Genomic DNA, 14988 nt, shown 5'->3' on the forward strand with positions numbered 1-14988 from the left:
TCCCACAGTGGTTTGGGGCCTCCTTTGCTCACTGCAAGGTCTTGCTGCAGGAGATGCAGGATGGCAGTGTGAAAAACCCTAGGCTGGGTTTCACTGTTGCTCCTTTTTTGTCTTAGAGCTAATATGAAGTTTAGTATTCTCTGTATCTAAATTATACTGAATGTGTGGGTATTTTTCTTTTGTTTGTTTTTTTGTATGGTTTTTGGAAGAAATATTGGGAGATGAGGACCTAGGCAGCCAACATGTCTTCAGCTACCTGAATTCCTCATAGATAATTCTGCTACTAGTATGGAGGATACATTAGAAAAGAGGCTACAATTGGAGTATTATGGATTGAATTGTATCCCTCCAAAACATGTACTGAATTTCTAATACCTGTAGCTTTAAGTATAGCCCTATTTGGAAATAGGGATTTTCTTTTGTTATGTTAATGAGGTCATAGCAGAGTAGGATGGGTCCTAAACCTAATCACTTCTGAGTTGTTAAATAAAAGAGCAGAATAGACACACAGACACACAGGGGAAAGATGCCATATGAAGACAAACACACATGGCAGATGAATCTACAAGCCCAGGAACTTCAAGGATTGTGGGCTACTAGAACCTGAAATATACAAAGAAGGGCCTTCTCCTAAAGCCACTACCTGAATTTGGATGTCTAGCCTCCTGAAGTATGAGAAAATAAATTTAAATAAATATACCAACTGGTGGTATATTTTGTTACAGCAGCACTAGGTAACTAAGACATGGAAAGATTAAATATTAGAAAGTTATTTTAATAATGTAAATAAAATATAATGAAGCCTATAATTAACATTGTAGATGAAGAGAATACAGTGAGCTCAGATGAAATTAAGAAGTTGGCAAGTGTGGGGCAGAAGAAGGAGACAACGGTGACTTCCAGGTTTCTGGCTTGAGCCATTGAATATCATTATAATAGAATCATTCTGAGATAAGGAAAACAGGATGAGGGCTGAGGAGTGAACGTAGATGGGATTTAACAGATTAAATTTTAGAAACATGAGTTTGGGATGCCCAAGGAATATCCTGTAGTATTTCCTCAGTAAGCATTTAGAAATAGAGAACACAAAAAAATGTTGGAACTAAAGACAGAAATCTGGGAGTTCCCAGCATAAAGCTGAAAGTGGAAGTTGTGTTCATGTGTGAAGTTTTTCAAGGAAAAGAAGGTAGAAGAGAAAGGAGAAAAGAAGAGGAGAGAATGCTGGGATAAAACTTTGAGAGACATGGTCGTTGAAGGCATATAGACAGAGGATGAGGAGCCAATAAAGAGGTCTGGAAAAGAGAAGTCAGTGAGGCAGGGGGAGTACCAGAAGGGGCCCATCTTGGAACTTGAGAGATAAATTGGTTTCTTGATGGAGGTGTTAGTCAATCTTGTAAGTACCTAACAGAAAATAAAAGAGGAAACGAAAGGAGATGGTATGAATATCAAGTTGCTTGAAGATTAAAAGTCTTTTTTTTTCTTTTTTTGAGCATTAGGAAGTCATTTGTGAAGTTGTGAAGTTTGCAAAGAGAATTTTCCATAGGTTGGTGAGGGTGAATATCAGATTACAGTGGGTTGGGCAATAAGTAAGAGGTGAAGAACTAGAGGCAGGAAGTATAGCCCTTTTATTGATAGTGCCTTATCTGTTTCAGTTCCTGAAGAACAAAATGGGAACCATAGTTAAAGTAATGCATACGAGTAACAAAATTCCCATAACGTTTCAATGCCCTTGACCTGTGGCACTTTTGACTATATACATATACTTTCCTTCGCCCCCCACTTTCAAACGGAAAGTTTCTTTTTGTAAGAATATGTATTTAACTCATGCAGGTACTGTGTACCTATGAAGAATTCATTAAGAATCTGTTGGCCAAATGAAAGGTGTAAAGAGCTAAGGCTCCTCACTGTTTCAAATCCCAGGCATAATACTTAGTCCCAGCTTCCAACTGCCACTGCCTGTAAAAATGTTTAGCCTCCAGTTTGAAACAATGAACAGTTGCCAACTCATAGCTTATTTTATGATCTCTGAATGACAGTCCATGGCATTCAAAGCAGAGGAGCTATTAGGATGCTGAGAAGACTCTGACAACCAGCTGAGGTATGTAAATGGTCCCTCTGACAACCTTCCTTCAAAAGGGGCTTTCAAACTCTAATGTGCTTCACCATTTATCTGTCGTCTTCTAAGTTAAGAAATACTTCTTTTTCCTATGTAACTACCCATAGGCATTTATTTAATTTTATTATCATTCTCTGTGGTGCTGCCAGGCAAATCTTTGAGCCTTTTTGATTAATAGTATGGGTTGTACTTATTGTTTGATTTTCAAGCTCATCTCAAAGTGTGTCTCCAGTGTGGACCTCCAGATTTTCTGCATGTCAGCTCTGTTTTGAAGGGAAGATTCTGATTGATATCTGTTTCAGAGAACACACCACTGAGTATGAATACAAAAGGAACAGCGTGTACCAAGAGCCACCAAAAGGAAGTGGAAACAGCCGAGGGCAAAATATCTGATGCAAGATTTTATACTCCTTTTGACTTTTGCCAAAAGTATGGCTTCCTATCCTCTCATATAGGCCACAGTTTTTAAAAAAAAAATTTTGGAAGCTAAGAAGTACAATAGGAATGTTTCCTATTAGACTTGTAATCCAAACATCTGACTCCTGGACATCTTCAATTTCTCCAGCTGGCTATGTGATCCTATCTTTAATATTTGCACGGAATTGGCTTGAATTCTCCAAATTCATTAGGATTATTTGGATAGAAGTGTGGTAGACAAGCTTGCATTTCTCCATGTCATCTCTAGCTTAATTTTCAATCTCTATTCCAAGTTACACCTCCTGGGTATATGGTCCCTTGTTCTACACCTTGTTGCTCCACTGAGTAGAACCCAGATGCCTTTACCTTCCCAAACTCTGCCAATCCAAAGCTTCGTGTGCTTCAGACTTTACTTAAGAATTTAAAAACACAGTGGGAGAAGTAGGTTTACATAGCTGCATGCAGGACAAACAACTCAACATTGATTATTAGACACCCGTGGCCTTAAAAGTCCTTGAACTTATCCAGAAAATTTGTGATCGTCACTTTTTCTACTAGGATTTTGGCCTTGCACCATCTTGTTGCCCTACTTTCTCCTCATAATAAGCTCACTCACCCATAGCTCCCACCCAAAATTTCAGATAATTTTTCAGTAGAACAATTTAGCTATGCCTGTGTTTTATCACAAACCATCTGCTCATGCCCAAGGGGCCTCATCCTTATATTTATGACCAGACATGACTCTTCTATCCCTGGGAGGAATTTTGTGCCAATTCTTAAAATAATATATTTTTTCCTCCCTCTGTATTTCAAAGCAAGAGCTTGGGCTTCCCACTATGAAAATTAAGCTTTTATATCATCAGATTCTCACAAAAAATAAAAAATTAGAGATATCAGAATTTATTTTACATCTTTTGCTTTCATGCCCAAAGGATTTATCCTACTCCACCTTTCTCTGGGCTATCTGTTCTCCAGACCATTCCTCCAGAATGGATAGAGAAGGAAAAGTGGAAACCTTTAGTTTTGAGCAGAGTCCCTAGATAGTGCAAACGGTTAACACACTCAGCTACTACCAAAAGGTTGGAGGTTCGAGTTCACCCAGAAGTGCCTCCAAAGAAGGTCTGGAGATCTACTTCTGAAAAATCAGCCATTGGAAATCCTGTGGAGCACGGTTCTTCTCTGACATACATAGGGTCACCATGAGTTGGAATCAACTCAATGGAAACTGATGAGTGGTTAGTTTTGTGCACCAATCCTACACTCCTCTACCGTCATGTCGGTTCATTATATCCAGAGGCTTAGTCATATCATCCTCTAGGCAAGTTCCCTCTTTCATTTCAGGATATTCAAGACATCCACGCTCTCAAATTCTTCCTTAGAGTCTATTATATCCCCCTTAACTTCCTGTGTTATGCTCCTTTTCATTTGCTCACTCTTTGTGCTAAAAACAGAAAACCAAACCCGCTGCCACTGAGTCGATTCTGACTCATAGCGACCCTGTAGGACAGAGTAGAACTGCCGTATAGGGTTTCCAAGGAGTGGCTGGTGGATTTGAATTGCCCACATTTTGGTCAGCATCCATAGCTCTTAACCACTGTGCCACCAGGGCTTCTTGTGCTAAGGTATATCTCTTTGTTCAACTTAATTTCTTGAATGAGCAGCTGCTCTGTAAGAGACAATCTTCAGGTGTTGAGTATAAAGCAGTGAACAAAACAGACAAAAATCTACCCTTATACAACACAGGAGCCCTGGTGGCTCAACTGGTTAAGCATTTGGCTGCTAACCAAAAGGTTGCCAGTTAGAATCCACCAGTGGCTCCTTGGAAACCCTATGAGCAGTTCTACTCTGTCCTGTAGGGTTGCTATGAGTCGGAATCAACTTGACAGCAATGTGTTGTTGTTATACACATACATTAATTGTGGAAAAAGGAAAACAAACAAAGTAATATTTAATATGTTAAAAGGTACCACAGATAAAATTAAAAACAGGGAAAGGTGGATAGATAAAATCGGGGTTGCAATTTTATATAAAGTTGACAGTACGAAGCTCACTGATAAGGTAACATATGAGCAAATATTGGTGGGTTAGTTTCCTATTGCCACTATAACAAATTACCACATACTTAGTGGCTTAAAACAATGCATATTTATTGTCTTAAAGTTCTGGAAGTCAGAAGTTCAAAATCAGTTTCACTGGGCAGAAATCAATGTGTTGGTAGGAGTGTGCTCCCTCCAGCAGCGCTAGAGAGGAAACTCTTTCTTCACCTTCTCCAGCTTCTAGTGTTACATTCCTTCCCTTCCTTTGCTCAGGGCCTCTTCCTCTATCTTCAAAGCCAGCGCTGTAGCATCTTGCTTCAGAGGTCATATTGCCTTTTTCTGTGTCAAATCTCCCTTCCTTACTTCTATAAGCTTGTGCTTACATTTAGGTCACACCAAGATAATCCAGGATAGTGTCCCCATCTCAAAATACTTAAACCAAGCTTCCCAGAATCGTTCATGTCTGCCTTCCCTTGAAAGTATTAAAAAGTCCTTTAATGTAAAAGTCAAGGTTTTACCACTGCTTATTAACTCTTTGGATTTCAAGACTCCCTGCATTCTGTTTTGAGCATTTGACTTACAGGGATTCTAGATTACTGAAAAGGGGAGTGAGAGACAGAAGAAAGGGGGAAGAGGCCTCCACATGAGGCCATTCAAATAGGTCTTAGCAAAATCTTCAAGCAGAGGTGGACATCACCTTGACAAGTTCAGGCAGTTGTTAATAGAAAACTCACCTGGCATTGACAAGAACTGCTAATGAAGCTCCCCAGCGAAGGGACCACAGTGAGCTTGTTCAGTGGCATGGATGGTCTGCACTCATTGGCATGTCTCCGCTGCTGCTCCCTGTCACGGGAGTTGACAGTGTTCAGCAGTCTCTTGGTGTTGACTATTGTTCCTGTTGAGGGCTCAGAAAGTCAGTTTGGAAGTCAAAAACTGAACCTTGTCTCTTTCTCTTTGCATTCCTGCCACAACAGTCTAATTCACCAAGCAATGTGCATGCCTCTCACCACTTGAGGGAAGGATCACCTTCCAGGAAGTTCAGGTTCAGCATTTTAATGTATTATCTCACTGCACAAAGCATCTGCATTTCCAGTTGCATACATTCCCCAGTAAATAGTGGACAGGTGAGAAGAGGCAAGTTTAGACTAGAAAGTTGCCACATAAGTCTATAAACTTAAGGAGGTCTTTAAAAAGTCAGAGGGGAGTAGAAAAATCTATAAAATTTTAATTCCTCAATTATTTGGATATTTCTGCTCCCTCCTCCCCAAACATGTTTTCTACCCCATATATTCTCTTTAGAGGTCCCTTTAGGGAGTGTAGATAAATCCACAGATAATCTTAGATGGCTTTTGCTACATGGAATTTGTAGAAAATTTTTCTCTCTGCCTAATAAATACTCAAAGCAACTCAGGTAAGCAAATAACAAACCTCTTATCTGGTGGTCTCAGTCCTAACCTCAAGTTTCCAACAGAGCTTTAGTTGCTATTTGGAAGAGAGGAAAGTGTTTGCTGGGGCAGAGATGCAGTTGAATGGAAGCAAGGAGAACTGGGTTTGCAGGGAGTAAGGAGACTTGAAAGCAGATTCCCCACTCAGTACAGACATCAACCACAAGAGCTAATGGACTTTAATTTCCACCTGTATTTTGGTATCCTGAAGATCAGGTGTTTTGCAGTTTCAATGTGTACAAGAATCATTCATTATTAATTCAACAATTAATTTTGAGCATCTACTATGGTGTTAGCCTCTGTTCTAGATATTGGGGCCCCTATTCTAGTGTTTATGCAGGCATATAAGCTCCCCAGGTTTGCAATTGGCTGCAGACCCAAAGGTTGGTGGTTGGAACCCACACAGCAGCTCCACAGAAGAAAGGCCTGGCAAACTGCTTCTGTAAAGATTACAGCCAATGAAACCCTACGGAGCTGGTCTACTCTGTAACACATGGGGTTGCCGTGAGTTGGAATCAGCTCGATGGCAATGAGTATGCACACATATACAACAAATGTCTTATGCTGATATTTTTATTTTGCACTAGCATGAAGGATAACAGATGGGAGTACAGAAAAATTGTTCACTAGAACCAACCCACCATGGATTCCAGTTCATGAACTTCCTTTCAAGCAAGTCTATTCAATGCATGAAGTCTCAGTTTTCTCATCTGTAAAACGTGGATATTAGTTCAATAGCCTGGCACTTAAGTCCTTGTCAAGATCAAATATAATAATGCATTAATATGCCTGAAGGAGAATAGAGTCAAAAGAAAATTTAAAAAGGGGCATTGACAAAAGGCAGGAAAACAAAAAAGTGAATAAAAGTGACATAGGCAATAAAAAGGATCACGTCAGAGGGAAAGCAGCGGAATGAAGACAAAGAAGGAATAAAATTCATATTATCAGAGCCCCTGATGAAGAAAAACAAAACAATGGAATGGAGTTAATATTTAAAACAATAATCCTAGAAAACTTTCCAGAAGTAGAAAAAGATCTAAATCTATACATGGAAAGGGCTCAGTGATTACCTGGAAAAATTAACCCAGAGCAGTCAACTCTGAGACATAGCCTAAAAAATTATTAGATTCCAAAGGTAAAGATTAAATCGACAAGGTATCGCAGGCAACAAGATCAAATGATTTACAAAGGCAGAGGAATTAGTGTGTAACTTTTCAAAACAAACCTGACAAAGCAAGCCAAAATGGGACTTGATTTTTAAAAAATTCAGTTAAAGAAAGTGTGAACCAAGGATTTTGTGTCAAGTTACACTTTAAATAGCAAGGCTGTAAAACAAAACAAAAAACTGTTTTCAGTACCAAGATCTTAGGAAATTCTGCACCCATCAGCAGAATTGTTGAGGAATCTACTGGAGCAGTACTTGGCAAACAATAGCTCAAGGGCCTGGTTTGTCAGCTACACAGCCATGTTCATTCCTTTCTACATTGTCTTTGGCTACTTTTACACTACAATGGCAGAGTAAAATAGTTGTGACAGAAATAGTGTGTGGCCTCTTGGCCTACAAGGCTTAAAATATATATTGTCTGGCCCTCTACAGAAAAAATTCGCAGACTCCTGGTGGCTGGAGAATGAGCTTCAACCAGCCAAAAAAATAACTAGCAAAACTTCAGCAAAAGGACGAATGATAAGTATTTTAAAACATGTTGTTGTTGTTGTTAGGTGCCGTTGAGTCGGTTCCGACTCATAGCTACCCTATCTATGTACAACAGAATGAAAGATTGCCCGATCCTGTGCCATCCTCACGATCATAGTTACACTTCAGCCCATTGTTGCAGCCGCTATGTCAATCCATCTCATTGAGTCTTCCTCTTTTTTGCTGACCCTCTACTTTACCAGGCATGATGTCCTTCTGCAGTGACTGATCCTTCCTGATAACATGTCCAAAGTATGTGAGATGTCGTCTCACCAACCTTGCTCTGAGGGGCATACTGGTTGTACTTCTTCCAAGACAGATTTGTTCATTCTTGTGACAGTTCATGGTATATTCAGTATTCTTAGCCAACACCACACTACAAAGGCATCAATTCATATTTGGTCTTCCTTATTCATCATCCAGCTTTTGCATGCATATGAGGGTATTGAAAACACCATGGCTTGGGTCAGGCACACATTAGTCTTCAAGGTGATATCTTTGATTTGATTTTCAACACTTTAAAGAGATCTTTTGCAGCAGATTTGTCCGATGCAATGCATCTTTCGATTTCTTGACTGCTGCTTCTGTGGGTGTTGATTGTGGATCCATGTCAAATGAAATCCTTGACAACTTCAGTCTTTTTTCCATTTACCGTGATGTTGCTTATTGGTCCAGTTGTGAGGATTTTTGTTTTCTTTATGTTATCCATACTGAAGGCTGTGGTCTTTGATCTTCATCAGTAAGTGCTTCAAGTCCTCTTCACTTTCAGCAAGCAAGGTTGTGTCATCTGCATAATGCAGGTTGTTAATGAGTCTTCCTCCAATCCTGATGCCCTATTCTTCTTCATACAGTCCAGCTTCTCAGATTATTTGCTCAGCATACAGATTGAATAGGTGTGGTGAAAGGATACAACCCTGACAAACACTTTTCCTGACTTTAACTATGCAGTATCCCCTTGTTCTTTTCAAATGACCACTTCTTGATCTATGGACAGGTTCCTCATGAACACAATTAAGTGTTCTGGAATTCCCATTCTTCTCAATGTTATCCATAATTTGTTATGATCCGCACAGTCGAATGCCTTTGCATAGTCAATAAAACACAGGTAAACATCTTTCTGGTATTCTCTGCTTTCAGCCAGGATCCATCTGACATCAGCAATGATATCCCTGGTTCCATGTCCTCTTCTGAATCCAACTTGGATTTCTGGCAGTTCCCTGTTGATATACTGCTGCAGCCACTTTTGAATGATCTTCAGCAAAATTTTATTTGCATGTGATATTAATGATACTGTTAGATAATTTCTTCACTCGGTTGGATCACCTTTCTTGGGAATAGACATAAATATGGATCTCCTCCAGTCAGTTGGCCAGGTAGCTGTCTTTCAAATTTCTTGGCATAGACGAATGTGTACTTCCAGTGCTGCATCTGTTTGTTGATACATCTCAGTTGATATTCCTTCAATTCCTGGAGCCTTGTTTTTTGCGAATGCCTTCAGTGCAGCTTGGACTTCTTCCTTCACTACCACTGGTTCCTGGTCACATGCTACCTCCTGAAATGATTGAAGGTCGATCAATATTTTTTAGTATAGTGACTCTGTATATTCCTTCCATCTTCTTTTGATGCTTCCTGCATCACTTAATATTTTCCCCATAGAAATCCTTCAATATTGCAACTCGAGGCTTGAATTTTTCTTCAATTCTTTCAGCTTGAGAAATGTTGAGGGTGTTCTTCCCTTTTGGTTTTTTATCTCCAGGTCTTTGCACATGTCATTATAATACTTTAGTTTGTCTTCTCAAGCTGCCCTTTGAAATCTTCTGTTCAGCTGATAATCATTTTAAAACATAGGAAGGTACAAATAATACTAAAACAAAGGTGAGGTTGAGAGTGGAAGGCTAATAATATACAAATGTTATATATTGTGATGAAGTAGAAATGCTCCAACTAAGAATAGGAGGAGAAGGAAGAGAAAAAGGAAAATAGAAAAAAGCTTGTTGCTGTATATGCAACACTTGAGTACTAAAAGATGTTGAAAAAAATAAAATAAAAATGGATAAACCAGAAGGTAAAAAGTTAAATCAGGCTAAATAAAAGACATTCAAAAGGGCTTATCCTCAAGGTTACAGCTAGACAAAATACAGAAAGAGCAAAAATAAAGGGATGCAAAAAGTATACTAAGCAGAAGGCAACAAAGAGAGCAGAGAAGAGCAGACAAAGAAGATTGTGGACTTATACCAAAAGCATTAAATGACAAAGAATGAGATTCTTTAATGCTAAAAACCATAACTTAGAATGAAGATATAAAATGTATGGATGTTTATGTTCCAAAGAACACAGCAGCCATTTTTACAAAACAAAAACTAGAAATGTAACTAAACTAGATATAAATACACTAGTACTGAAAAACTTTAATAATACACCACTCTTAATATAAGACAGATCAAATGGACAAAAAAAGAGATTGATCTAAACAACATATATAATAGGAAAAGATTATGGATATATATCAAACTATACTCCCTGGCGGAGCCCTGGTGGCACGGTTAAGCGCAACAGCAGTTAACCAAAAGGTCAGCAATTCAAATCCACCAGCTGCTCCTTGGAAACACTATGGGAAAGTTCTACTCTGTCCTATACGGTCGCTATGGGTCAGAATTAACTTGACAACAACATATTTGTTTGTTTTATACTCCTTGGTAATAGAGAATATACATTCTTCTCAAGCGTCCCAGTATATTCATAAATGTTGATCACTTATTAGCTCACAAAGAAAACATTAATAACTTCTATAATATAGAAAAACAAAATGCACTTACTGGCCTGACAGAGACTGGAAAAAACCCGAGAGTATTGCCCACGGACATCGTTTTAGCTCAGTAATGAAGTCACTCCTGAAGTTCACCACTCAGCCAAATATTAAAAAGCCCAATAAAACAAAATGAGACTAGAAGGCAGGTGGGGACAGGAAAACTGGTAATAGGGAACCCAAGGTTGAGAAGGGACAGGGTTGACATGTCGTGGGGTTGTTAACCATTGTCATAAAACAATGTGTGTACTAACTGCTTAATGAGAAACTATTTGTTCTGTAAACTTGCATCTTAAGTACAATAAAGAAAAAAAAGAACCACTTAAAGGTAAAAAAAAAAAATATGAAACACATTCTCTGATCACAATGAAATAAAAGTAGAAATTGCTAACTAGAACAAAAACAAAAGGGGAAATACAACTGAAATTACAGAACAAAAAAAATGATGTAACCAAAAATACCACATGACAAAATCTGTTTGGTACATTTAAAGGAGTGATCAAATGAAAATTCATTGCACTAAACACTTTTCTCAATAAAAATGAAAGCATAAAATTAAATAAAATAATTCTCAGCTCAGAAAACAAGGAAAAAACAAAAAAGTATACCAAATGAATACACGAGAACATAAATAATAAGGAACAAAAGCTAAAATTAGGATTTCCAGGCAACATGATTCTATAGACAGAAGCACCATGCCAACCCTCCACAGCAAAGACCTGAAAATCTAAGTCAAACAGAGATAAACTTCAATCCTGGAACCCTAAGCATCAAATGAAGAGATGAAGAACTCAGCCAGGACTGACTAGAATAAGAAACTGACAGAGAACAGAGAGCGAGGAGAGATACATGCAGAGGTCCCCTATCAGCTAACACAGCACGGATTTGCCATCTTGGAGTCCTGTTAGAGATCAGTGAACAGGGAGTATGGGAAAGCAGCTTCACGGAGCTCCCAGCAGGAGACAGAACAACCGGTAACCAGTGACATATGCTTTCCTACTCCCCCACCCTTCTTCAACCCCCAATCAACTTCCTCTGCTTCCTGTGGCAACAGTTTCTTGGCTGGGAGGCACAGGCTTCAGCCCTGTGCTGTTTGGATTCCATCCACCTACATTTGCCAGCTCCATGAGTGTCATTTCTATGTTGCTGGTGTTGATTCTTCTGCTTCTTCTGGTTTCTTTCATACCTCTCACCACCTCCCCCTTCTTTGTCTCAAATACCTGGCTCCGTGTGCCATCTTTGCTTCTTCTTGAAAGGCTGTGAAATGCCACTCAACTGTGGAACTCCTTCCTGGCCTATACTGCGACACTAGTGGGATCCCTGAGGCTTTTTTTGTATGTTTTGATTTTGCCATTTTGTTTTGTTTGTTTGTTTTCTTTATCTTTTCTCAGCTTGGGAGCCCTTTCTAGCCAGGCAGTACTGCATGGCTTAGGAGGTATTCCCCCAGTCTATGCAGCCACGCGGTGGGATCTCTGGGGGCAAGTATTTTTCTTTTTTTGTTTTGTTTTTGTTTTCTTTTCTCTCTTTTCTCCCTTTTGTCTTTCTTCATTTCTCAATTTCTCATCTCTCTATACTTACCTTCTCTTGCTGTCTCCTGAATACCTCGCACTGTGTGATACTTCTACCCCTTCCAGCCAGGCTGTACTTCGCAGGCTGGGAGCCACTTCCCCAGTCTTCAAAGCGTTGCTTTTTTTTTATTTTCTAATTTTTATTTTTCTTCTTTTACCTTTTTTCTTTCTTTCTTTCTTTCGTTTCCTTTTTGTTTTTCTCCATTTGTAGGTTTCTCATCTCTCTGCTTCAATGGCAAGCTCTCCTAACACACTTTTGTTTGTTTGTTTCTGGCTCTTTTTTCTCTCTCATCTCTCTCCTCTTTCCCATATCTATCTTAGCTCCAAACATCACAATGTCCCCCCTCCTTCCTGCCTACATACACCATGTGCTGAACATCACACTCCTGAGCAGTACAGGCATGGCCTACCATAACCTGCCCTGCACTGATTCCCAGACCATCCTGTCAGCCCTAGTATGTGCCACAAACAACCCATCCCAGAAACTCACCTTCAGCTGGACCTGCACTGCTGTACCATACTTGAGCGACTGATCCTGCCTATTGGAGGAGGTGAAAAGTATCATGCCTACAGGTGAGCAAACAACAAAGAATGCACAGCCCACCTGCTCAGACATAATAAAATTAAATAGAAAAGCAGGATGAAATAAAGAAAGCTTCAATAAAGGAGAAAAGTAACTACTGAATGTCCCAAAGACAGCAGACAATATCAAAACATATTAAAAAACAGGACAGGATGGTTCCAGTAGGCATCCAAAATAAAACATCAGATGACTTTCCAGTAGAAGAAAAGGCACTAGAGCTACCTGATAGAGAATTCAAATCTCTAATATTCAGAGCTATCCAAGAGGTGAAGCAAAAAGCAGACAAAAAATGAGGAAATAAATGGACAAATTCATGGAAAAGGCAGACAATTCATGGAAAATACAGATCAAAAAAAAGGAAGAATTCAGGAAAATAATACAGGAACAAAATGCCGAAATAAATTCACAACCAGAAACCATACAAAAAAAAAAAAAAAACTGTTAGAAATCCAAAAGATAAACAGCAAGATTTCAGAAACGGACAGTGTCATAGAAGAGCTGAGGAGCAGGTTTGAAATGATGGTAGACAGGATCAGTGAAATTGAAGACAAACACTTGGATACAACTCGGGTTGAGGAAAAATCAGAAAAAAAAGAACAAAGAAAAATGAAGAAGCCCTGAAAATGATGTGGGATACAATCAAAAGCAAAAATATGCGAGCGATCGGAGTTCCAGAACTGGGGGAGAAAACAGAAAACACAGAAAGGATCACTGAAGAACTGCTGACAGAAAACATCCCCAATATCATGAAAGATGAAAAGTTCAACCAAGAAGCTCAAGGAACCCCATATAGGATAGACCCCCCAAAAGAAAATCACCAAGGCATATCATAGTCACTCTCACTAAACCCAAAGACAAACAAAGAATCCTGTGAGCAGCTCGAGAAAAACAAAAAGTCACATACAGAAGATGAATAATAAAACTAAGCTCAGATTATTCGGCAGAAACCATACAGGCAGGAAGGCAATGGAATGACATATATAAAACCTTGAAAGAAAAAAATTGGCAGCCAAGAATAATATATGCTGCCAAACTGTAGTTCAAATATGATGGTGAAATTAGGACATTTCCAGATAAACAGAAATTAAGAGACTATGTAAAAAACAAATCAAACTTACAAGAATTATTACAGGGATTCTTTCAGTCTGAGAACAAACAACATCAGACCACAGGCTGAATCTAGGATGCAGAATCGTACCAGCCAGATACAAACCTAGGAAATAAACTCTCAAGGACTATCCAAAACCAAAGGAATTACAACAGGGAAGCAGAGAGGTTAATCTGTAAATGACAACAACATCAGAACAGTAAAGAAACCTACTCATCAAAGTAAAGAAGACAAACATAGTCTCAGTAAAAACAAAACCTACAAAAACAAAAGAAAAGAAAAAAAAATCCACAAACAAAAGGAATTCAGCACAGGACAGTAAGAGGAACAAAGAAAACATCAGCACCACACAAAAAGCATTACAAAATGACAGCAATAAATTTACACCTATCAATAATTATGCTGAATGTAAATGGCTTACATGCACCAATACAGAGATGGAGAGGGACAGAATGGATAAAAAACAGAATCTGTCAATATGTTGTCTACAAGAGACACACCTTAGAAACAAAGATGTAAATTTATTAAAAAATCAAAGGATGGAAAAAAAATATATCAAGCAAAACAGCTACCGAAAAAGAGCAGGAGTGGCAAAACTAGTCTCAGATAAAATAGACTTTAAAACAAAATCCATCATAAAAGACAAAGAAGGCCACTATATCATGCTTAAAGGGAGGATCTAGCATGAATACATAACCATAATAAACATATACACACCCTACGACAGGGCTCCAAAATACATAAAACAAACTCTAACTGCACTGAAAAGAGAAACTGACAGGTCTACAATACTAGTAGAAGACTTCAACACACCACTCTTGGTAACAGAACATCTAGAAAGAAACTCAACAAAGATACAGAAGATCTAAAGGTCACAACCAGCCAACTTGACCTTATAGACATATATAGAACACTCCACCCAACAGCTGCAAGGTACACATTCTTTTCCAACACACATGGAATGTTCTCCAGAATAGACTATGTCTTAGTCCACAGAAAAACCCTCAACGAAATCCAAAACATTGAGATAACACAAAGTATCTTCTCTGACCACAACACCATCAAGGTAGAAATTAACAACAGGAAGAGCAAGGAAAAAAAATCAATTACATGGAAACTGAATAACACCCTGCTTACAAACCACTGGGTTATAGAAGAAATCAGAGATGGAATCAAAAAATTCCTGGAATCAAAAAATTCCTAAAATCAAATGAGA

The sequence above is a fragment of the Trichechus manatus genome, unplaced genomic scaffold, assembly GCF_000243295.1.
Source record: "Trichechus manatus latirostris isolate Lorelei unplaced genomic scaffold, TriManLat1.0 scaffold00125, whole genome shotgun sequence".
NCBI lineage: Eukaryota > Metazoa > Chordata > Mammalia > Sirenia > Trichechidae > Trichechus > Trichechus manatus.